This window comes from Sphaerodactylus townsendi, linkage group LG04, assembly GCF_021028975.2.
Source record: "Sphaerodactylus townsendi isolate TG3544 linkage group LG04, MPM_Stown_v2.3, whole genome shotgun sequence".
Lineage (NCBI taxonomy): Eukaryota > Metazoa > Chordata > Lepidosauria > Squamata > Sphaerodactylidae > Sphaerodactylus > Sphaerodactylus townsendi.
The window spans coordinates 147,774,228-147,795,972 of NC_059428.1; the positions used below are offsets into that span (position 1 = coordinate 147,774,228).

The 21,745-nt window shown below is 48.6% G+C and overlaps 1 protein-coding gene across 3 annotated transcripts in view; it reads left to right on the forward strand.

The window, feature by feature from the left end:
• Positions 1 to 21,745, forward strand: part of RAI1 (retinoic acid induced 1) — a 172,478-nt gene that overhangs the window by 53,632 nt on the left and 97,101 nt on the right. The gene's annotated exons all lie outside the window — the stretch shown is intronic.

A 21,745-nucleotide genomic window follows, 5' to 3' on the forward strand; every position in this document is an offset into this window, starting at 1 on the left:
GAGCAGTCTGCCAGAAGATGGAGGGAACTGGGGGTGGTCCCCTCATCTGGAGTTTGCTTTTGAATTCCTGGCATGCTCCTGCCCACCACAGCTGGGAACAGAGCTCTTAGAATAATTGAATCCTAGAGTTGGAAGAGACCCCAAAGGCCATCCAGTCCAACCCCCTGCCATGCAGGAACACACAATCAAAGCACTCCCGACAGATGGCCATCCAGCCTCTCTTGAAAAACCTCCTCAGAAGGAAACTCCACCACACTCCGAGGTAGTGCATTCCACTGTCGAACAGCCCAAGGAGACCCAAAATAGCTGGATCTTTGAACAGATGCACACTTAGGAGAGCACTTTGCTCCATGGGTAACAACTGGCTAGTGATCCCTGACCCGAAAGACATGTCCCTGTCCTTGACCAGGGCTGGAGCATTTTCAGCTCGGATCCCTGTCGGGTGGAATGCCCTTATCTCGATTCCGCCACCCCGGTAAGACAGAGCTATTCTGCAACAGTGTTTTCCATCCATAACTTACCACCCTGCCCTGCTCCATTCGACTTTGCCTTTCCGTTCCCTTCACATTTGCCTTCATTCCCCTTCGTCGGAACTGTTTTGTGGCACTATCAAGGACTACAATTGGTTTAAACTGGTTTTCTGTCAGCCACCCTGAGCTTACAAAAATAAAAAATCAATTTGTCGCTCTGGACATACCAGGGGGGGTTTCACAGGGGATGAAGCAGTCGGGGAGGGGATGAAGCAGTCTCCCACCTCATCTTGCTTGGTTAACCCTTTGTTCATCACTGGAGACAGGCAGGGCTGGGTCAAGCTGTTTTGTTGCCCCGAGTTTTGTTGCAGCTCCTGAACCCTGAACCACCAGAACCATGTCCAAGGCAAGCTTACCTATGGATTAGTGCCACAATATTATGCCTCGCTGCTAGCTGGGGTATCGTCACAGATCCTGGAGGGAATGCCAGCATGGTATAGTGGTTAAGGGCAGGTGGATTCTAATCTGGAGAACCAGGTTTGATTCCCCATGCCTCCTCTTGAGCGGCAGAGGCTTATTTGGTAAACCAGGTGTGTTTCCGCACTCCTACATTCCTGCTGGGTGATCTTGGGCTAGTCACAGTTCTCTCTGAACTCTCCAAGCCCCACCTACCTCCCAAGGTGTATGTTGTGGGGAGAGGAAGGGCAAGGAGTTTGTAAGCCACCTTGAGTCTCCTTACAGGATATAAATCCAAACTCTTCTTATTCTTCTTCCTTTCTGTGCTTCCGTTGGTTGAGCCAGCCGAATCTTTATGGCGAATTGGCTTGGTCCTCATTACGCTCTGAGAAGTTGACTGGGTGGAGAACCAGCCCTGGAGGTAGAAGAAGAGGAGTTTGGATTTGTACCCCGCTTTTCTCTCCTGTAAGGAGTCTCAAAGTGGCTTAAAAACGCCTTCCCTTCCTCACCCCACAACACATGCTTTCCAAAAGAGCTGGGACTGGCCCAAGGTCCACTAGCTTCATGAGGAGGAGCGGGGAAACAAATCTGGTTCACCTGATAAGAGTCCGCCACTCATGGGGAGGAGTGGGGAACCGAACTCGGCTCTCCAGATTAGAGTCGATTGCTGTCCCAGAATTGGCCAGGCCGAACGTGCGTTCCTTTTGTGGTGTGTCCAAACCCCCCCCCCTTTGTGGATTATCTTTCGAACATCCGGAAAGGTCTTGTGACGGGGAAAGTTTCAGCTTGTGATCCATCGAGCAATTTAAGCCTTTTTTCAGATGTTCTAAGGAAGGAGGAGAGATACGGACAGGAGGGGAGCGGATTGAGACCGAAATGGCCCACTTTGCCTCGCTCACTGATACCAAGGCTTGTGCGCATGTTCGTGTGCAGGATATCATCTTTGGTGGGGAACCCTGGAAAAAGCTGGAATCGAGTGGTGTGCCGAGTGCTTTGTGGTTTCCATCTGTGTGGGCGAGGGGTTTGCCTTTGTGATCTCCTCCCTCCCAAATGCAGACGTGTTTGTTGTCCCGGCATCGATAGTCTAAGGAAAGCTGTTTGTTCTCCCATTTGGATTTGCAGCAGGTAATTTCCAGCGCTGCAGCATTATGCCAGTTGTGATGCTTTAGACTGGGTCGGTGCTGCCATTCTAGCGAAAAATCGCACGGCTCGGAATCAGCCGCTGAAAAAAAGATTTACATATTTATTTCAACCTCCCTTGCTTTCCCCCTCAACAGGGATCCAAAGCGGCTTAAGGCGCCGTTCTGCCCGCTTCTGTTTTATCCTTACTTCAACAACCTTGCCCGGTTGGTTGGGCTGAGAATGTGTGACTGACTCAAGGTCACCCAGCAAGCATCCACAACAGAGAGAGGATTCAAACCCGTCTCTTGGATCCAACTCTGACGCTCTAACTGCTGCTCTGTGTTAGAGCCAGTGTCTGCATTGGACAAAACCTATTGTTGTGTTGCTGGAACTCCAAAAACATCTTAGCTCTGATTTGAAACTTGGGGGGTTCACGCTGGACTCTATCTTGGAAGTTGGGCCTGGGTCTTTAGATACTCAGAGGTGCTTGCAGCCCGAAAAGACATTCTGGAGAATGTGAAAAAACCATAGATTCACGGATTCTCACGAGTATTCACTGAGAAGGGGGGTTATATTCAAAAGCTTGTCAGGACAATATGCTGGGGCGCCATAGCTGTGCGCTATGGGTGCTGGGTTATATTTTGTAGGAGGGCACATATAAGAGTGAAAGGGAGCCAAATTTCTGCATGTGACTATCTCTTTCTTGCTGGGATGAGCTGATCAGTTTTGTCCTGCATTTATTAAGAGTTGTTGGAATTGTGGGGTTTCCAGAAGTGGTTGTGAGCATGCAGCAATTGGGCGGGCAGAAGAGTTTCTATTCAGGAAGTCCTTTCTTTCATTAAAAGACAAACCAAGTTCCTAGCTCCTGGCGCTTGAGGGACTGCTTTCTGAATTGGTCAAGTAAGATTTTTTTTTCCAGCGGTTGTGGGAGGATCTTCCCTGATCTTGCCCTCTCCCATGAGGCGCTACTCCAAATATTTGAAATAAGGGAGAAATGGGCAACTTCAATTTGTATAGAACGATGAACATCTCGGAATTCTGCGTTGCTTTTTTGCAGAACTTTCAAAGCATCAATTTGGATCTTCAAGTTTGAGGTTCTCTCTTTTCCTCCTTGGCTGCCCCAACAAAATTTTGTCCGACTCTTTTCCAGTTGCTGTCTCTAGCTCGGGCTGGTTTCAGAAATTGGGGGCCCCTAAGCAGAGTGCCATGTGTGGGCCACATCAACCAACAGAAGGCCAAAATGACCACACAAATGACCAGCAATGGCTCATGCGGCGAGATAACCAGTTACCATCTCCGATTGCTGCAGTGCTCTGCGAATATTCGGTTGCCGAGTATTCGGTATAGGTTTCAGGAGGGGCCGTAGCTCAACGAGACATTCAAGGTTCAGTCCCTAGATTCCATTTAAAGGATCTCACATTAAGCCACTGCTGAGAATGACTTTTCTGTCTGTCTGAGCCTCTCTCAGGTTGGGTTTGGATACGCCATTTTGGCTGTCGAGTAGATGTGTTCTTGCTAGTTCCCAGCTGGGAAGACCTTTCCCAAGTGCATGGGGTCTGATCCAAATCAGAACCAGATCGTCAGAGGAGGGGAAACAGGCCACCCCATCCCTGCATGTTTTGCTGATCTGACCCCCCCCCCCTCCGAAGCACTTGCTGGGGAAACTTTCATATCCCGTATTGGTACATGTGGAGGTGGGGCACATAGCATCTCCTCACAGCCACCTTAAGTTTGGGAAATGGTGTGGTGGAAAGGCTAAAGCCCCTTTTCTTCATGAACCCCGGTCCTGATCCAAACCAGTCCCTGCATTCCTAGAGGGAGACTCACAATTGGAACTGGGTTGCACAGGTCTGAGGAAATACATAAAGGGTAGTTAGACCTGCAGCCAAAGTAGGCCAAAAGCATAGAAACTCTGTGTTTTGCTACACAAATGACCAGCAATGGCTCATGCGGCGAGATAACCAGTTACCATCTCCGATTGCTGCAGTGCTCTGCGAATATTCGGTTGCCGAGTATTTGGTATAGGTTTCAGGAGGGGCCGTAGCTCAACGAGACATTCAAGGTTCAGTCCCTAGATTCCATTTAAAGGATCTCACATTAAGCCACTGCTGAGAATGACTTTTCTGTCTGTCTGAGCCTCTCTCAGGTTGGGTTTGGATACGCCATTTTGGCTGTCGAGTAGATGTGTTCTTGCTAGTTCCCAGCTGGGAAGACCTTTCCCAAGTGCATGGGGTCTGATCCAAATCAGAACCAGATCGTCAGAGGAGGGGAAACAGGCCACCCCATCCCTGCATGTTTTGCTGATCTGACCCCACCCCCTCCGAAGCACTTGCTGGGGAAACTTTCATATCCCGTATTGGTACACGTGGAGGTGGGGCACATAGCATCTCCTCACAGCCACCTTAAGTTTGGGAAATGGTGTGGTGGAAAGGCTAAAGCCCCTTTTCTTCATGAACCCCGGTCCTGATCCAAACCAGTCCCTGCATTCCTAGAGGGAGACTCACAATTGGAACTGGGTTGCACAGGTCTGAGGAAATACATAAAGGGTAGTTAGACCTGCAGCCAAAGTAGGCCAAAAGCATAGAAACTCTGTGTTTTGCTACACAAATGACCAGCAATGGCTCATGCGGCGAGATAACCAGTTACCATCTCCGATTGCTGCAGTGCTCTGCGAATTATACTCTGTCTCAGAAAAAGATGTTAGTACAGTCAGCTGAGGAATAGCGGTCGAGAAAATTGTATGCTTCCGCATTAGAATATAGTCCCGAATGAATGTGAGAATTATCATTCATTTTTACATGCTGCCTTTGGCAAAACCATTATTTTGTGCATTACTGAACACGGTACTTTGATACAGGAGCATTTATAGTTCATTAAGTGCAAAAATGTATTTTTACTTTCATACAGATGGGGAGGGAGCAGGGCTAGGTAGGCACTGGGACCCAAGTGGAATATTCTACAACAAAGAAAGCCTGGCATGTTGAGTTCTGTGGCAGAGGAATATACAACCCTACTAACATCTTGTTCTGATTATAGAAAGGTGAATTATTCGATCAGTTACCTCCCTCTGTTTACACACCATACTGGGCATTGTTAGCCGCGTGCTTGCAAGGGGCCACAGTGTTAAGCCCCGTATCTCCATCGGCATCTCTGGCACCTTCCAGTGCTAGATATCCCTCTCCATCCAGCCCTGCTAGACAATGAACGTTGTCTTCTCAGATGACCATTCCAGCGCGTGAGCTAGCCAAGTAGCATGCCGTCACAGCGTGGTGGCTAGCATGGCAGATGTTGACCTTGGGTTACTAGAGTTCAAATCTCCATTGCTACCATGGAGGCTTTCTTGGTGACCTTGGGACCATCATGAGGTCTCAGACTGGCCTAGCCTGAGAGCTAGCGTGGTGTAGTGGTTAAGAGCAAGTGGATTCTAATCTGGAGAACCGGGTTTGATTCCCCACTCCTCCACCTGTGTGGCAGAGGCTTATCTGGTGGACCAGATGTGTTTCCCTCTCCTACATTCCTGCTGGGTGACCTTGGGGCAGTCACAGTTCTTTGGAACGCTCTCAGCCCCACCTACCTCACAAGGTGTCTGTTGTGGGGAGAGGAAGGGAAAGGAGCTTGTAAGTCACCTTGAGTCTCCTTACAGGAGAGAAAGGTGGGGTTTAAATCCAAACTCTTCTTCTTCTCACAGGGTGGTCATTGTAAGGAAATAGAGGAAGGGAGAAATCCCTGTTCTAAAGCCACTTTGAATCCCAGCTGGGGGGAGAAAAAGCGGGATATAAGTAAATAGATGCCGACGCTTTGATGCAGATGCCGCACTGGTTTGGAGGTTTTCTTAACCAGTAGCGAATGGAACTCTTTGACCGCTCGAGACAAAGGGGTTGTGCACAGCTCACATGGGGTCTTTGCTCTGATGTTTCGGCTTCTTGAGGCCTTTGTGGACCCCTGTTATCCACGTCCCCACCCAGGCAAGCCATGGATCAGTGTCAAGGTTGCAGAACCCTGGAGGTGTTAACCCCGGGCACTGAAATGCCCTGGTGATCTGTGCGGGAAGCGCCGAAGGAAATGAAGCGGCCTCGAGTGGGTGGAGAGCAGGAGGTGACCCCAAGCATCCCTGGATGGCTTGAAACGATTGCATATTGACGAGAACAGTGACATATCTGTGTTGATTCCCACCCCCCGCCCGCCTTGCCATTCTATTAGAAGGTTTGAGCACCTTCCAGTGGCAGAAAGGGGTTTAATTTCAGGCACCACTGCCTGGTGTAATGACGCTTGGCTCATCCGAGGATCTTAAAGTGCTCGGCGGTGGCTGGTCCGGAGCTGCGTGGCCTCCTCCATGGATTGTATCGGATATGGGGAAGTCGAGAGCTTTTGAAGAGAGCCAGTTGTCAAAGGGAGAGGCCGAGCCGGGAAGACAAATCTCTCCACCCGCTGTGTGCCCACAGGGATTCTTCGCTTTCCTTCTCTGAGGTCTCTTCACCCGCCATTTTCATCTGGGATAAACTCTAGCCACTGGCATACAAGGCCAAGGGGTTGGGGTGAGCCGTTGTCTGCTTCCGCCTGTTCGGCTTTCAGCGTTGTCAGTCAGTCACAAATTCTGTACCCGCCGGTTGTTGATCCAGTGAATTGATGGAGGGATTTTACCGAAAGCACCAAAACAAGCAGGATTTTAAAATTTAATAACATCTTAAGAAAACATAAGGAAGGCCATATTTAATTTTTAGTGTTTATTTTATGCTTATTTGCCCTGGATCCTTAGATTTCCCTTTGAAGCGTGGCACAGAGATTTATTCTCCGTCCTTCCTTATTTAGATATTTATAGCCCTTATCTCTTTCCAAGGTTTGCAAATCAGCTTGCAATATCTTTTTCCTCCCCTCCTCATTTTATCTTCGCAACAACACCTCTGTGAGGTACATTAAGCTGAGAAAGAGTGTCCGACCCATGGAACCCACCAAGCTGCCATGAGCGAGTGGGGATTCTAACTCAGTCTCCCAGATCCTAACAATACTCTAACTGCTGAACCGCACGGTTATCTCACTCCGTAAATTAATGCATGCATTGCCAATGATGTACTGTTTTTATTAAAAGTTGTAACCTCCATTTTAGATTTATCTGTCTCTCTGGCTTCGTCCTAAGAAAAAGAAAAAGACCCCGCTGGGTCAGAACAAGAATCCTATGGATATCTGCCTCATAGAGTATAAAGCGCTGTTTGATGTCTGCAGTATCTGTCGTTCTGAGATAGTCTGCTTATGAACATGAAGGATCCATTTAGCTGTCATGCGAATGGCAGAGCCCTTATACAGTGGCCAGAGATTGCAAAGCTGAATGAACGTATACATTAAAATATTTACACCCCTTTCCTCTTGGTTCAAAGCCTTGCTCCGCCACTTCATTTTCTTGCTAAACTGCTACTGTTCTGTTCGTTACTCGTTTCTGGCCTGCCTGTTTTCACTCTCTGCCCTCTCCTCACGTGTTTCTTATCAAACCCCAGTTCATTTTTGCTTTTTTTCTTCCCCTTCAGTGTGGAATGGGTTGGTTGCTGATCATGCAAATAGGGCTGGGCTGGGCACCGTGGCAGCTGATGTCTTAAAGGCACCGCCGGTTCCCCCATGCGACGTTTTGTAGGGGGGAAAGGGTATTGTGGGGCTTGACAATGAAAAAACCAGTGAAATCCCTCTTAATTGCCTTCCTTTCCCACTAAGTGCTCAGCCACTGCCAAACTGTTCAGGAGGAGAAGACCGGCGCGTAGAATCGTAGAACAGAAGATTAGTGCATGCATATGTGAATTCGTTAATGTATGCTAATGAAAGATAACCTTATTCTGTTCCCCCCGGGAGGCAAACTTTTGAGAAACCCCTTAATTCCTCTGTGGGTGAGCTTTGGCCCTCTGATTTATTTGGCTTTCCATCTGGCTCCCCCCAGCCCCACCCCAGCGGGCAAACGGGGCAAGAGAGATGGGCAGTGGGGGAGAGGACGCGACTGAGGAATTTGGAAGGAAGAGAAAGCGTTTGCGGCAGGTTATCCAAGCAGACCCCTTTGATTCCCCTGTCTGGCACCTTTCAATTAGAGTTGAGGATGCAGCTTATTGGATCCTCCAACTTCTTGTGGGGTCACACACAGAGAAACCTTTCAACCTTGGGGGAGCAGCAGGAGTCATCAGCATGTTTGGGACACGTGCTGGGCAAAAAGAGATTGTCCCTATACAGAGAAGCCCTTTGCACTCATGAGTTCCTGGCCCCTGCTGGAAGGAGTGGGGCCAGGGCGACATCACCACACTCTATACCTTTTTCAGGATAAATTGACCCCAGGTTTGAAAATTCATCCACTACTTCCTGGACCGCCTTTGTTCTAGAATGCTCCTGTCCCCAAGGCACTTGGACCCAAATGCAGCATCCTGGAACAAAGATGGTCCAAGAAATGGCAGATGAATTCTCAGATCTGGAGTCATCTTTATCCTGGACAAGACCTAGGGATTTCCCAATGGGGATTCTTAGAGCGTCACACGATGTGGAGATGTCATGTCCGGGTCTTCACCCAGAAGTGACATCATTGTCATATGATGCTCCCCATGCCCCAGACCCAGTGGCATAGCGCCAAGGGGGGCGGGGGCATGTTGCACCAGAAGTCTTGGCGCCCCTGCAAGGAGGTGTTCGAGAATTGGACAGAAGGAGGGCTTGGAGGGCTACAGTATCGTCTTTTGCGCGCACCGGGAGCAGTTCCCCCTCGCTCTGTCCCTGGCCAGACCTAGAAGCTATCCGTGGAAATTCCTAGAGCATCGCTTGGCACAGAGATGTCATTTCTGGGTCTTTCCCTCCGAATCACCACGTCACATGACACCACCCTCCCTAAGTTCAGCCCCAAAGCTCCCGATTCAGTGCAAATTCACTTTGCCAGATCTGAGCCCATTTTACAGAGTTGAAAGGGTGCAGGGGGACCCTTTCCGCCGAGCCACTCGATTTAATCAAGTCTGTTCTTTAAAAAAATATTTAGAACTTCTTTGTCTGTGTTTGTGCAAAGTTATACTATGTGTACTCCCTTACTATGAGGTTGTTGGTTCCACTGTTGGTTCTTCCTCCCTACTGGAATTTCATTGCCATTGGATGGCTTTATTCGATGGGTGCCAATTGGTCTCAGTCAAAATGAATGTGAGGGAAATGACGCCATGTGCTTGTCAGGGCTTGGGAGTCTTGAATGACCCCAGCGTGGCAAAAAATGCCGTCAACATAGCGGGGGTTTTATGTTCACGCAGCAGTTAAGACAGGATGTTATTCAAGAAATTTCTTTGTGCCTCCAGGAACATTTGAATTGGAGGGGAAAGAAAGAGGGGAAAGTTAGGATCATGACACCTTACGAGATACACACTGAGATCATTATCAACCCAAGATACCCTTCCTGTGTAGTAGAACCCCTGTATTGTATAAGGATGTCACTCTGGGTTAGAAAATCCTTCAAGATTTCAGGATGGAGCCCGGGGAAGGCATCTGGCGGCGTATAATGCCTCAAAATCCACCATTTTCTCCAGGGGAAAAGATCTTTTTCAACTGGAGAGCTGTTGTAATTCTGAGAGATCTACAGGGCTCACCTGGAAGTTGGCAACCCTCATACTGTAAACAGCAGCCCATAATAAAAATGTTGTATTCCTGTATTAATTGCTTCAAGCGCAGCTTAGAAACATCCTTTTTCGAAGTACAGAAAGGCCCAATGGCTTTATGGGTCCCACTGTTAATGCAGGTAAATATTCGTAGAAGACCTGCTTGGTTAAAATTATCGTTCCCCCCGTTGTTTTAATGTAACTGGTTCACACCGTTCTTCCCCTCCTCCCCGTTTAACAAATGGTTCCAGTTGACATGCGCCGGGAATGCAGATGTTCTCGTAACCTTTCAAGGAAACGACAAAGAGGCATAAAAGGGTCCCAGGAGAGAACAGGGTTTGCAGGCTTGGTAATTTGGTCTGCGAGAATGTAGAATATCAATGTTCTTTGCTCTGAAAGCGATGATATCCAATTATAGATCTCTGAATCCAAACCTTTCTCGTTGGATTTAGTTTAAGAGTGCCCGTTGTTGTCCAAAGCAATCCAAAACTATTGCAGAGTCAGCAACCTTGCCTGCCACAAAAAGGGTTAGATTCATATTAAATAAGTTTGTCTCTGGTTATCAGCCATGATAGCCAAGTACAGCCTCCTCATCCAGGAGCAGTATACCTTTGCATGCAGACACCAGAGACCAAAACGAGACTTTATTTTGTTTTACTTGAATTTCTATTTCTGTCTTGCTCAACCTTAGCCACAGGCTGAGCTCAGGACAGCTTGCAACAATGTGAAAGTTTAGATACATACACAATTTGATAAATAATATTTTAAAACTCATATCATAATGAAATAATGGCGCTCTTCCATTTACCGAGGAAACCAGTCTCAACTTCTACTTGTGATAAGAAGGGACAGAGAAGGGAAAGGGAAAGGGGGAGGGGAGGGGAAAGGGGGAGGGGGATTGGGAGACCACCCTCAGTCTTGGAAAACCAGAGAAACTGGTACAATACAGCTGGATTACAACTAGGTTCTGGGATGATGAGAAGCTGAGCCATAAAAGCAGCACTGTGTGTACGGGGTTGATTTGGGTTGGGGCTGGATCCTTTGGGGGAAAGGGGGGTTATGTCTTTGTCCAGCAAATTATAATTATCTTCCACCCAGACTATTCGTAGCCCTGGATGGGATATTAGACAGGGAAATGGGTAAGATACTGATATCGTTCCCTGCCAGGAAGAATATGTGTGAGACACCTCTCCTCTGGCCCCTGAAAATGGTATTTGGAACAGGGAAAGCATAGTTGGCGGCATGGGTTTTCCAGGTTGTATGGTCGTTTTTGACCCTAATCTGTTGCTTGGATCTTCCGGGAGATGCTGCGTGGACCGGTGCGGAGTTCAGAAAGGGGGAATGATTTTGTAACCGGGTGAAATTGGGAGGACGGACGCTCTGTGCCGAAGCCTGAACTTGAAAAGCAATATGGGGTACAGATGTGGATGAAACGTTAGGAGCAAACACTACCAGACCACGGCCACGAAGCCCAGAAAACCCCCAAAAGCCAGTTGATTCTGCTAGTGAAAGCCTTCGACAATAGATTGAAAAGATGGTTGTTCATGCTTTGCTATGTACAAAATTCGATCTCTGGTGCTGCCTGTTCGGGGTTTCGTGGCCTGTTGGTGCAAACCCAGCACTAAAATTGCCTGACCTCTACCCCTTCAGCATCCATTGGAGGAGGGGATGCCAGCCTCCAATGGCACTGGGGGATCCCCCAGAATTAAAGTTCATCTCTTGACTACAGAGATCAGTTGTCTTGCAGAAAATGGAAGGGTTTGGAAGGTGGAATCTATGGCATGGTACCCCATTGGGGTCCCTCCATCCCCAAATGTCCAGGAATTTCCTGACTTGCATCTGGCAACCCTACTCTCCTTCTCCAGCTGCTGACCAGGGGACAACGACTTAGTAACCTTATAAAAGGCAATGAATCACACATCTGAATGTTCCCCTATGATTCAACTCTTTGCACGCCTGTAGGGGGTAGAAACGGCATCTCAAGGGGTTAGGGAATTTGTTGAAGATATTTATATCCTGCCCTTTTTGGAAAGGCTCAGAGCAGCTAATAAGCGAACTCGAAAACTTAGAAACAACCGTCAACCTGGGAAAAAATGCAGGGTATTAAAACTCAGCCCAGAGGCATACGCTATTCTTAATAACTTCGCCCACCGTCAATATGTCAGCATATTTTAAATTTCAAGTCGGCAGCCAGACGCTTTTTTTAAAAAAAAAGGCAAAACAAAGCAATAAGGCCCATCTTAAAATCTCTTTGAAGGGCTTATCAATCAAACCAGCCCGAATCCTCACCAAAATCGGTTGGAGAGCCACAAGAGAGAGCAGGTATTTGAACCAGTGTAGCTAAGGGAGTGCACAAGTCTATACTGAGTGAGGTAGTTATTCAGATGTGCTTGTAAAGGGCTTTAAAGGCAAGAATCGGCACCACGAATTGGGCCGAGAACCAAACCAGAAGCCCATGCATCTTCTTCGAGACAGCGGTGATATGACGGCTGCCTCGAGACAGTGGCAATACGCACTTGCCTGTCCCACAAAGTGAGTGGGCTGATGCCTTTTGCACTGCCGCATAGTCTTCAAGGGCAGTTTCACATAGCGTGTGCTACAGTACTCCAATCTCCAGGTGTGGACCGGTGTGAACAGATCAGCAGAGTTCAGAAAAGGGCGATGATTTTGTAACTGGATGTAATTGGGGGCGGGGGGGGGGGATGACACTGGAGCCAGAGTTTTCTGGAGCCAGAATTTGTTTTTCAAAAAGCAGTATGGGGTCCAGAAGGATAGGCCTGGTTTTGTCTCCTGAAATTGATAGGCAAAACCAGGTCTGTCAGTTCGGCGGTCAGTCTAACCCAGCCTACTGTTTCCAACTATGACTGGGCAGATGTTTCCGAAAGTCTCACATACAAGACATAAACACAACAGCTGCTTTGCCCCCTTGCTTTTTGAACACACAAAATAGCTTTATAATGCATCAGGCCACTGGTATATCAAAGTATTGTCTACTCAAATCAGCAGTGACTCTCTAGGGCAGTGGTGGCAAACCTTTGGCACTTCAGATGTTATGGACTACAATTCCCATGGCCATGCTGGCAGGGGCTGATGGGAATTTTAGTCCATAACATCTGGAGTGCCAAAGGTTCGCCACCACGGCTCTAGGGTCTTCCCCACCTCCTACTGCCCAATTCTTTTTAACTGGAGATGTCGGGAATTGAACCCAGGGTCTTCTGCTTCCCACAGCCTCTCCAGTCATTGGAATTCATTGCTCAGGAAGATGTTAGTCGGATTCATTTCCAGCATACAATTCATCTCTTCTTTCCCCAACCCAAAGTGATACCATGTACCTCGGAGAGCCGGCACGGCGTGGTTGTTAGAGTGTCCCACCAGGATCCAGGAGACCCAAGTTCAAATTCCCACAGAAATTCTCTGGATGACCTTCGGTCAGTCACTCCCTCTCAGCCTAACCTACCTCCCAGGGCCCTTGTGAGGATAAAATGGAGTAAAGGCGAAGGATATCAGCAGCTTTTAGTCCGCAAGAGAGAGAAATAAATACCTGACGGGGAGGCGGATTACATGAATGCCATATTTAAGATTTGGGGATGGAACTGTTGGAGATTTGAAGATAAAACTTGGGATTTGGAAAAGGGAGGGTCTTTAGCAGGGTATAATGCCATACAATCCACACCCTCCAAAGAAATCTTCAGAAGGACAAACACTGTCTTCAGGTAAACGCTGGATACATTCCCCCACCGGCTCTGCTGTCGCTTTTGGAAAAATATTGCAGAGGTATCCAGAGAGATTGCAATTCATGGGAGGCGTCCAGCGAGGAGGGTCACAGGAAGAGAGATGTGCGGCGGAAAGGAATTGAGTTATTAGGAAAGGCTGAGAGATTGATGAAGTGGCGCGGCTGTCGGATCAAGAGTTCTCGAGCAAGATGGAGCTTGCCGGTTGGCATCGGCGAGCAGGCAATGCAGGGCCGAGCGAGAACAGCGCCAGCAGAGCCAGAGCCATCCAGGGAAGAACCCCGAGAGATTGTTTTCTGAAAAGGAGCTTCAGCGGCAAATATCCGCTGTGGCGATTGCAAAGGACTGAAATCGAAAACACGGATCCTGCGGCCTTGATTTCTTCCCTTTTGCTTTTCCATCTTCTTTCCCCTCCTCCCCACCCCCCTTCCAGCTGTCTGAGCTACTAGACAGCAGGCGCTTAGAAGACCAGAGATCATTAGCCAGAAGCCAACAGATGAGCCGCTTTCTTAAAAGGATTGTCTGATTCCTCTATTGATCTGCTTGATTTAGAAGGAGGAGTGGGTCAGAGGGTCATAAATTATCATTTGGAAGACCCGGGTGGTGCAAAGGGTGGGCCTGCTTTTAACCGTGCGGGGGAAGGGATCCGTCTGGAGCTCGCCAAGACTCCTCTCCCGATTCGAACCATGCCCTTGCTGGGAGTGAAAAAGAATCCGCTCACCAGCCACGATAAAATGTGCTGTCATGCAGCAGCCACATTACGACAACCCTTTAGGGTTGTGAAAGTAAGACATGTTCAGAGGTGGCAGAGGCTTATCTGGTGAACCAGATGTGTTTTCTCAGACCTACGTTCTCGCTGGGTGACCTTGGGCTAGTCACAGTTCTTCGGAGCTCTCTCAGCCCTACCTACCTCCCAAGGTGTCTGTTATGGGGAGAGGAAGGGAAAGGAGCTTGTAAGCCACCTTGAGTCTCCTTACAGGAGAGAAAGTCAGGATATAAATCTCCTCCTCCTCTTCCTCTTCCTCCTCCTCCTCTCCTCCTACCATGTCCTGAATAAGCCAGGCTAGCCTGATCTTGTCAGACCAACCCAGCTAAGCAGAGTTGGTCTTGGTTAATAGTTAGATGGGAGACCACCCCTGTTTACCTCTTGCCCTGACCTGGATGGCTCAGGCTAGCATGATCTTATTCAGTCTTGGAAGCTAACCAGTGTTGACCCCGGTTCGTTGTTGGATGGGAGATCACTAAGGAATACCAGGGTCGTTACCAGAGACAGGCAATGGCAAACCACCTCTCCTCATTTCTTGCTCTGACCTGGATGGCACGGGACTGCTTGATCTTGTCAGATCTCAGAAGCTAAACAGAAAGCCAAAGAAAGCCAATGCGATTCTGGGCTGTATCCATCGGAGTATAGTGTCTAGATCGAGGGATGTAATTGTACTTCTCTATTCTGCATTGATCAGACCTCCCCTGGAATACTGTGTACAGTTCTGGGCACTGCAATTCAAGAAGGAAATTGGCAAACTGGAACGGGTCCAGAGGAGGGCGACCAAAATGGTCAAAGGTCTGGAATCCATGCCCTACAAAGAGAGACTTAGGGAGCTGGGGATGTTTAGTTCAGGGAAGAGAAGGTAAAGAGGTGACATGATAGCCCTGTTTAGATATTTGAAGGGATGTCATGTTGAAGGAGGAGCAAGCTTGTTTTCTGCTGCTCCAAAGACTAGGACCAGGAGTCATGGGTTCAAGGTAAAGGAAAAGAGATTCCACATAAACATCAGGGAAAACTTCGTGACAGCAAGGGTTTTTTGACAGTGGAATGCACTGTCTTGGAGTGTGATGGAGTCTCCTTTGGAGGTTTTTAAACAGAGGCTGGATGGCCATCTGTCAGAAGTGTTTTGATTGTGTGTTCCTGCATTGCGAGGGGTTGGACTTGATGGCCCTTGGGGTCTCTTCCAACCGTATGATTTTATGATTCCAGGGTTGGTCCTGGCTAATACTTGAATGGAAAACCACCCAAGAGGTCTGGGGTTGCTATGCAGACATTGGTGAAAATACAACCACAGTAATTAAGAGGGAGGGGGAATACAGAGAAAAAGGATACTATGTCCTGGGTGAGAGACACCACAGGATAAACCAAAAGTGGGCTGATCCTGACAGTCCTCTGCAGAGAGAGGCAATGGGCAACCACCTCTGCTTCTCCCTTGAAAGTCCCTCACTGGGGTTGCCAAAAGTCAGTTGCAACCGGATGACACTGATGCTCATAGAAAGTTTGGATAGAAGCAGGGAATGACTTGGGCACGCTGCTACGGTTACCCTTTCAGTCGAAACCCAGAGCCCAGCCGGTAATTATTTCTCTTTCTTAATTGAAAATTTCGGCCTCAGCGATTCACTCAAACAGGCGAGGGAAAAGAGCCTGAGAAAGCACGACACAATCGGAGTCTGGTGTAATGGGCCAAGGGGGAGCATGGATTGATGGATTCCACAGGTTGGCAAATGATCTCATAACTCAAGCGAGGGCACAGCCGCAGCAGGATCCATCAGCCGCTGCCCCTCCCCACTTCCCCGCTGCTGCGAGGCCAGAAAGAAAAGGATTTCCTTACCCCTCTAGCGTGGATGGATTCCTAACATCCAATCCTTTTATTAGAATTATGATTGCTACGAGGAATTCGCCCCCTCTTTAAATGTTGCCAAACAGAAGCGATATCTCTGTGCCCATGTGGCAGGAGAGGAGCGGCAATTACATAAAATTACAATCAGGAGAGGCTGGTGACGCCACCGTGGCGCTTCCCCCCCCCCCAGGCCGAGGATGACTGATTAGGTCCAATCAAGGCGTTAGAAACAAGGTGTCGGATATTCTGGCAGCCCGTATATCACTCTCCACTTTGCAGGCTGTCTGTTGAAGTGGCGAGGATTCCCAAGGTGAATTTGGCGGGGAGACAGGCTAGGAGGGCGTCCGTCTCAGATAGGGGGATGGAACGGCTGGTCTCGACAAGGTTCTGCGGGGAAATCTTGGATCGGCATGGCGGATGACGTATTGATGTCAGTCCTAAAAGCACGTCTCTCGTTTACTCAAGTTTGTTGTTGAGTGGCTCGTTTGTCATTCGGTTTTTTCGAGAGCCGCTGAGACGTAAAATATAAGATAATTATGTACACATAAAATATTATACATATAGTCAGCCTTTGGTTGTCTCATGAGCCAGGTTCGAAGCCCTCCTATATGTTGTTGTACCATGGATGAACCATGGGTGAAGTGAATATGTTTTAGCTATTATGCTGAAGTAAATATCTGCAAAATTGATAACTTGCTTTTCTTGCGCTTCTCAGCAACACAGATTGGGAATTAGCGCATCTATGAATGATAGGCATTTGTTGTCTGGGATAGAAATAGAATTAGATAATTGGAAGCAGGCTTGTGAGGTATATATTCTACCCGTCATTCAGGGACTTCTAAGCGAGAGTGTCCCGGATGATCCACGGAGGTGGAAAGTTCTGACTAATCACAGCTGACAAATGTTGATCCCATAGGGTGTTCAAGGCAAGATTTCCATTGCCTGCCTCTACGTGGGCTGAGAGAGCTCTGCGAGAATTGTGACCGGCCCAAGGTCACCCAGCAGGCTTCACGTGGAGGAGTGGGGAATTGAACCCAGTTCTTCGGATTAGAGTCTGCTGCTCTTAATCGTTACATGACACTGGCTCTCTAACATCTACTGCCACTAAAAAGATGGGGAGGAAGCACCAACTAATGTATCCCATCTTGAACAGAAGGCTTTTCATCTATTTCTTTAAAAAAAAACCTCGCTGGAATGGAGATGACTAGAATTCTCAAGGGAGGACATTTTAAAGCTCCAGGCCACAACAAAGGGGTTTGTGCTGTTGGGAAAATAGTTTGAAGCTATTGCCCAAAAAAAAGTACCTTTCTTCAACTTGGTTTAGAAGAAGAAGAGTTTGGATTTATAACCCCCCATTCTCTCCTGTAAGGAGACTCAAAGGGGCTTACAATCTCCTTTCCCTTCCCCCCCCACCACGGAAAACACCCTGTGAGGTGGGTGGGACTCAGAGAGCTCAGAAGAACTGTGACTAGCCCAAGCTCACCCAGCTGGCATGTGTTGGAGTGCACAAGCTAATCTGAATTCCCCAGATAAGCCTCCACAGCTCAGGCAGCAGAGCGGGGAATCAAACCCAGATTAGAGTATACCCGCTCTTAACCACTACACCACGCTGTTGTAAAGTTTAGGAAGGACATTAGTGGATTTTTTTTAGCCGATCAAGCAATGGTGACCCCACATGACCGTGATCTCGAGACTAGACTGTTGTAAAGTGTTTTGTGGGGCTGCCATTGAAGGCGATTCATAAAGTTCTTTTGAGGCAAAATGGCCGCAGCTCTGGCTCAGTTTTTTTTAAGATCACTGCCTCTCTGTTCCAGAGGTCAGTTCAAGGTGCAGGGCCTGACCTGTGAAGCCCTTCATTCACAGAACTGGACACAGTATCCCAGGTGAAGTCTGACCAGTACAGAACAGAGTGATACTATTTATGTCCCTTAATCTAGACACTATACTCCTAATGATGAAGCCCAGAATTGCATTGGCTTTCGTGGCTGCTGCATCACACTGCTGACTCATGTTCAGTTTATGGTCTACTAAGACTCCCAGATGTTGCTCCTCTTCAACAGACATCCTTAAACATGGCTGTAGTGTCAGCCCTTAACCTCCTCTTCTCCAGAATAAACATACCCAGCTTCCTAAGTCTCCCCTTGTAGGCCCTGGATTCCAGGCCTTTGATGATTTACCAGACCTTTTAGCAATTCTGGATGACCAGAATTACACGTGATATTCCATAGATGACCCCATCCTTTGGGGCACAGAAGCATTTCCCATAGGTCTCTCCTTCTGATGACCCAGCACTGAGTGAACAGCAGAGGCAAAGAATAAGAGGGGGCAAACGGAGGGAGAGAAAGAGGCTAGCAAGAGAACAATGGAAGCGTCGAAGTGCTCTGAAGGCTGGCATTTTGCCTGTGTGTGTTTGGGGGGGGAGGGGTGAACTGAGATCCGTTTTTGAGCCACCTCATCAGCATTTCCTGTCTCGCAACAGAGAAGCTGTGTGTGGCGAGTGGGGGGGGGGGGAAGAGGCACGCTAAAAATAGACGCGGCAAACTTGTAACCACGTTGACAGCTGTGAAGGTGAAGTCAGCAACATCCCAGTATGACATCAAATATATATATATTTCCGAATCATTTCTCCCCCGCTCTGTTGGCTGGCAACTGGAGCTCAGACCTTATTGAGGGACCTCAGTAGCTATGGGGCGTGCTGTATGGGAAGATTCTAGGCAGACATAATTTAAAAGGGGCTTGCCGTGGGCAAGGGTTGGGTTTGAGTGCGGTTTCTGGTGCAGTCGGCTTTATCCGTGAAGGTTGCCATGTGCAACCCTCCGTGATAATGTGGTTTCTAGCTTGCTGGGGTAGAAAGTGGGGAGAGGCCGTACCTCAGTGGCACAGCCTTTGCTTCGCGTGCCTGAGGTTCCAGGTTTAATTCCTGACATCTCCACTTAAAACTATCAGTCACAGGTGGTGTGGGAGACCCCCGTCGGAGACCCCGGAGAGCTGTTGCCAGTCAGAGGCCAACATTGATAGGTTTACCCTTTGTGGAAGGGGCGATACCAAAATCAGTGTCCGCTCTCTGAGAGGGCCATTCCACACATAGCTTGTGGAGCTGACTGCCACAAGCTGTGGCTGTGGTTTGACAACCTCATCAACATAGTTTGCAGAGGAGAGCAGTTCGGTCAGCAGCTGTTCGCCACCATCACCAGGTGGAACTTATATGCTCAGAGGCAGTCGTCTGCCCAGGCTATGGGGTTGGTGAGCTTCCCAAGGAATTCTGGGAAATGGAGATGGCGGGCTAAACAGATTACTGGGTTGATCTGGAGGGGCTATTCTGCTTCAAATCCCGAGCCAGTAGCGGTTGCAGCTGGAGCTGGCCCAGGCTGTGGCTGCTCCCGGATTGGCAGCTGGAAACAGCTTCTCCTTGGCCGCTTGACTCTCTCCCGCATCCCCCCTTCAGCCTACTCAGGAAGCCATTAAGATCAGAAGCACGTACAGAGAGACTCTGTCTAACAGCACTGTTGGCTGACCCTGATTTGTAGCGAGGCTGAACAGCGAGCGCGTTGCTGCGGCGTTCGAGGCTCTTCCTGTAGTAATCGCAAAGAGGGAAGGAGCTGCATGTGACACCGCTGGGAGAAAGCAGAAGCACAACGGGGAGGCCGGGGGGGCGGGGGGGCGAGCAAGACATAACAGATCAGCACCAGGGAAGCAGGGGAAATGAAGATCGGGCGCAAATGAAAATCCAATATCTCATTTGCGTAGAGGCCGGGAGAACGACCCGTCGGGGGACGTCGGGAGAGGCAAGGCGCATGGAATCGTGCAGGCAAGGTGGGGGTGGACGTTTCAGGAAGTGGGGCGTACGAGACACTTTGCCTCGGTCTGTTGTCTCACGAGCCTTGTTTTTTAAAGGTTTTATTGTGCCGTCCTTGGGTATCTCGGGGCCGAGAAGCGTCTTTGAGCTATATTATATCCCCTTCTTCTCTGATGGGAGTGTTAACAATGGGGTACCCGTGGAAGCAAACTCTGTGTGAACTGGAGGAAATGCATCTGTGGAAGCTGTCGCCAGTGTAGCACAGAAGAACTATAGGATTCACTGATAGGAAGTGTTGTCGAGATTTAGCAGGGTTAGTGTTAGGGCTTTGCAGTGTTTTTGTTGAACCAATTTGCCAACCTGACAGGCTTCGTTCTTTACTGTGACCAACCCATCTGGCCCTGCGGTTCCTTGCCCAAAACCCCCAGGCCAGGGAAGTATCAGATAGAGGTAGCATGTATGCACTCCTCCACAAATGGGTAGACCCCTCCCCAAAACCAGTCCCTGAATGGGCGCCTCTGTTGTGTTGAGAGGGAATTGGCTGCCATTCATTCAAACGTGGAAAGAATCCATGGACTTGCAGGGATGTGCAGCGCAGAAATCTCTGCATAGAAAAAGACAGCTATCTTGCACATGTGCCCGTATACATACCGATATACCAGGGCTCCGTGCAACATTCAAGGGCTTCCTTTGTATGTTCGCCACCCTTCAGAATGACTGGCTTTTTACTACTTGGAACAGAAGCACTAAGTGCTTATCAGTCATCCCAGTGCCCTTTCGCTCATTGGCCAGAAGATAGGTAAGAGGGAGGGTACTTCAGGCCGGTTGGCCAATTGGAACAGAACACTGGCCGTCCTTTGTAAGTGAGAGATGGTTTTGAATTTCTCATCCCTTCCTGCTTTGACCTGAAAATCCATTTCGATTTCGCACCTGGGAACCCACAGCTCGGTAGTTTTCACGCTGCTGCCATTTCCTCGCCCCGAATGCTTGCTGTGAAAAGGTGCATATTTTCTAGGGTTAATAGCGCAATGATGCGTGTCGTACGTATAAACAATGCACGTGACATCAGTTGTGTCGGGGAAAAGATGGGGAAAGCGCACTGGGCAACCAAGTCTGCGACTTCAAGCACAAAGACGCAGAGAAACGAGCCCGATGTTTTGGTGGATGCTTCTGACGTCATGGAAAAGAAATTGCAACAATGTCCTGAAAGTGCTAAAAAGAGCCAGACACTTTAAAAAAGAGGGGGAGGGCAGACTATCACTGAGGGTCTAACTCTGTCTTTCTGGTTTGGACCCCAACAGAGAATACGGATTATTGGAAACAGGTTCCATGACTTGAAACGAAAGGTTAGGACCAGTGGTGGGATTCAGCAGGTTCGCACCATTTCGGCAGAACCGGTTGTTAAAATGGTGCTTGTAAACAAACAGTTGTTAAATTATTTAAATCCCACCACCGGAACCGGTTGTTAAATTATTTGAATCCCACCACTGGTTAGAACTGGTCTTACAGATGCTTTGCATCTGTAAGGCCTCTTCCACACATGCAGAATAGTACACTTTCAACACCTTCCATTCACTTTGCAGCTGGATTTAACTGTGCAGAATAGCAAAATCCACTTGCAAATTGTGAAAATGGATTGAAAGTGCGTTATTTTGCATGTGCAGAAGGGGCCTAAAGGAGGAAGGCTTCGTAGGTCTACCCAAAAGTAACTGCTCTGTTGTTCAGTAGGGCCTACTTCCCAAAAAGAAAGGGTCCTTTGAATGACACTCTTCTTGTTGCGCAGGGAAAGCCCATCAGATCCATTACCCTCCCCCTTCCCCGTTGAACGCCGCACCGTTGTTACTCCTCAGAGCCGGATCCGAAAGCCGAGAAAAGAGCAAGTCTTTGAGCCCCATCTCACAAACCTGAGAGGCTGAGGCTGACGTCTGGCAAGAAAGAGACAGCCATTAAAGCGAAGAAAATTAGATTCCTCGAG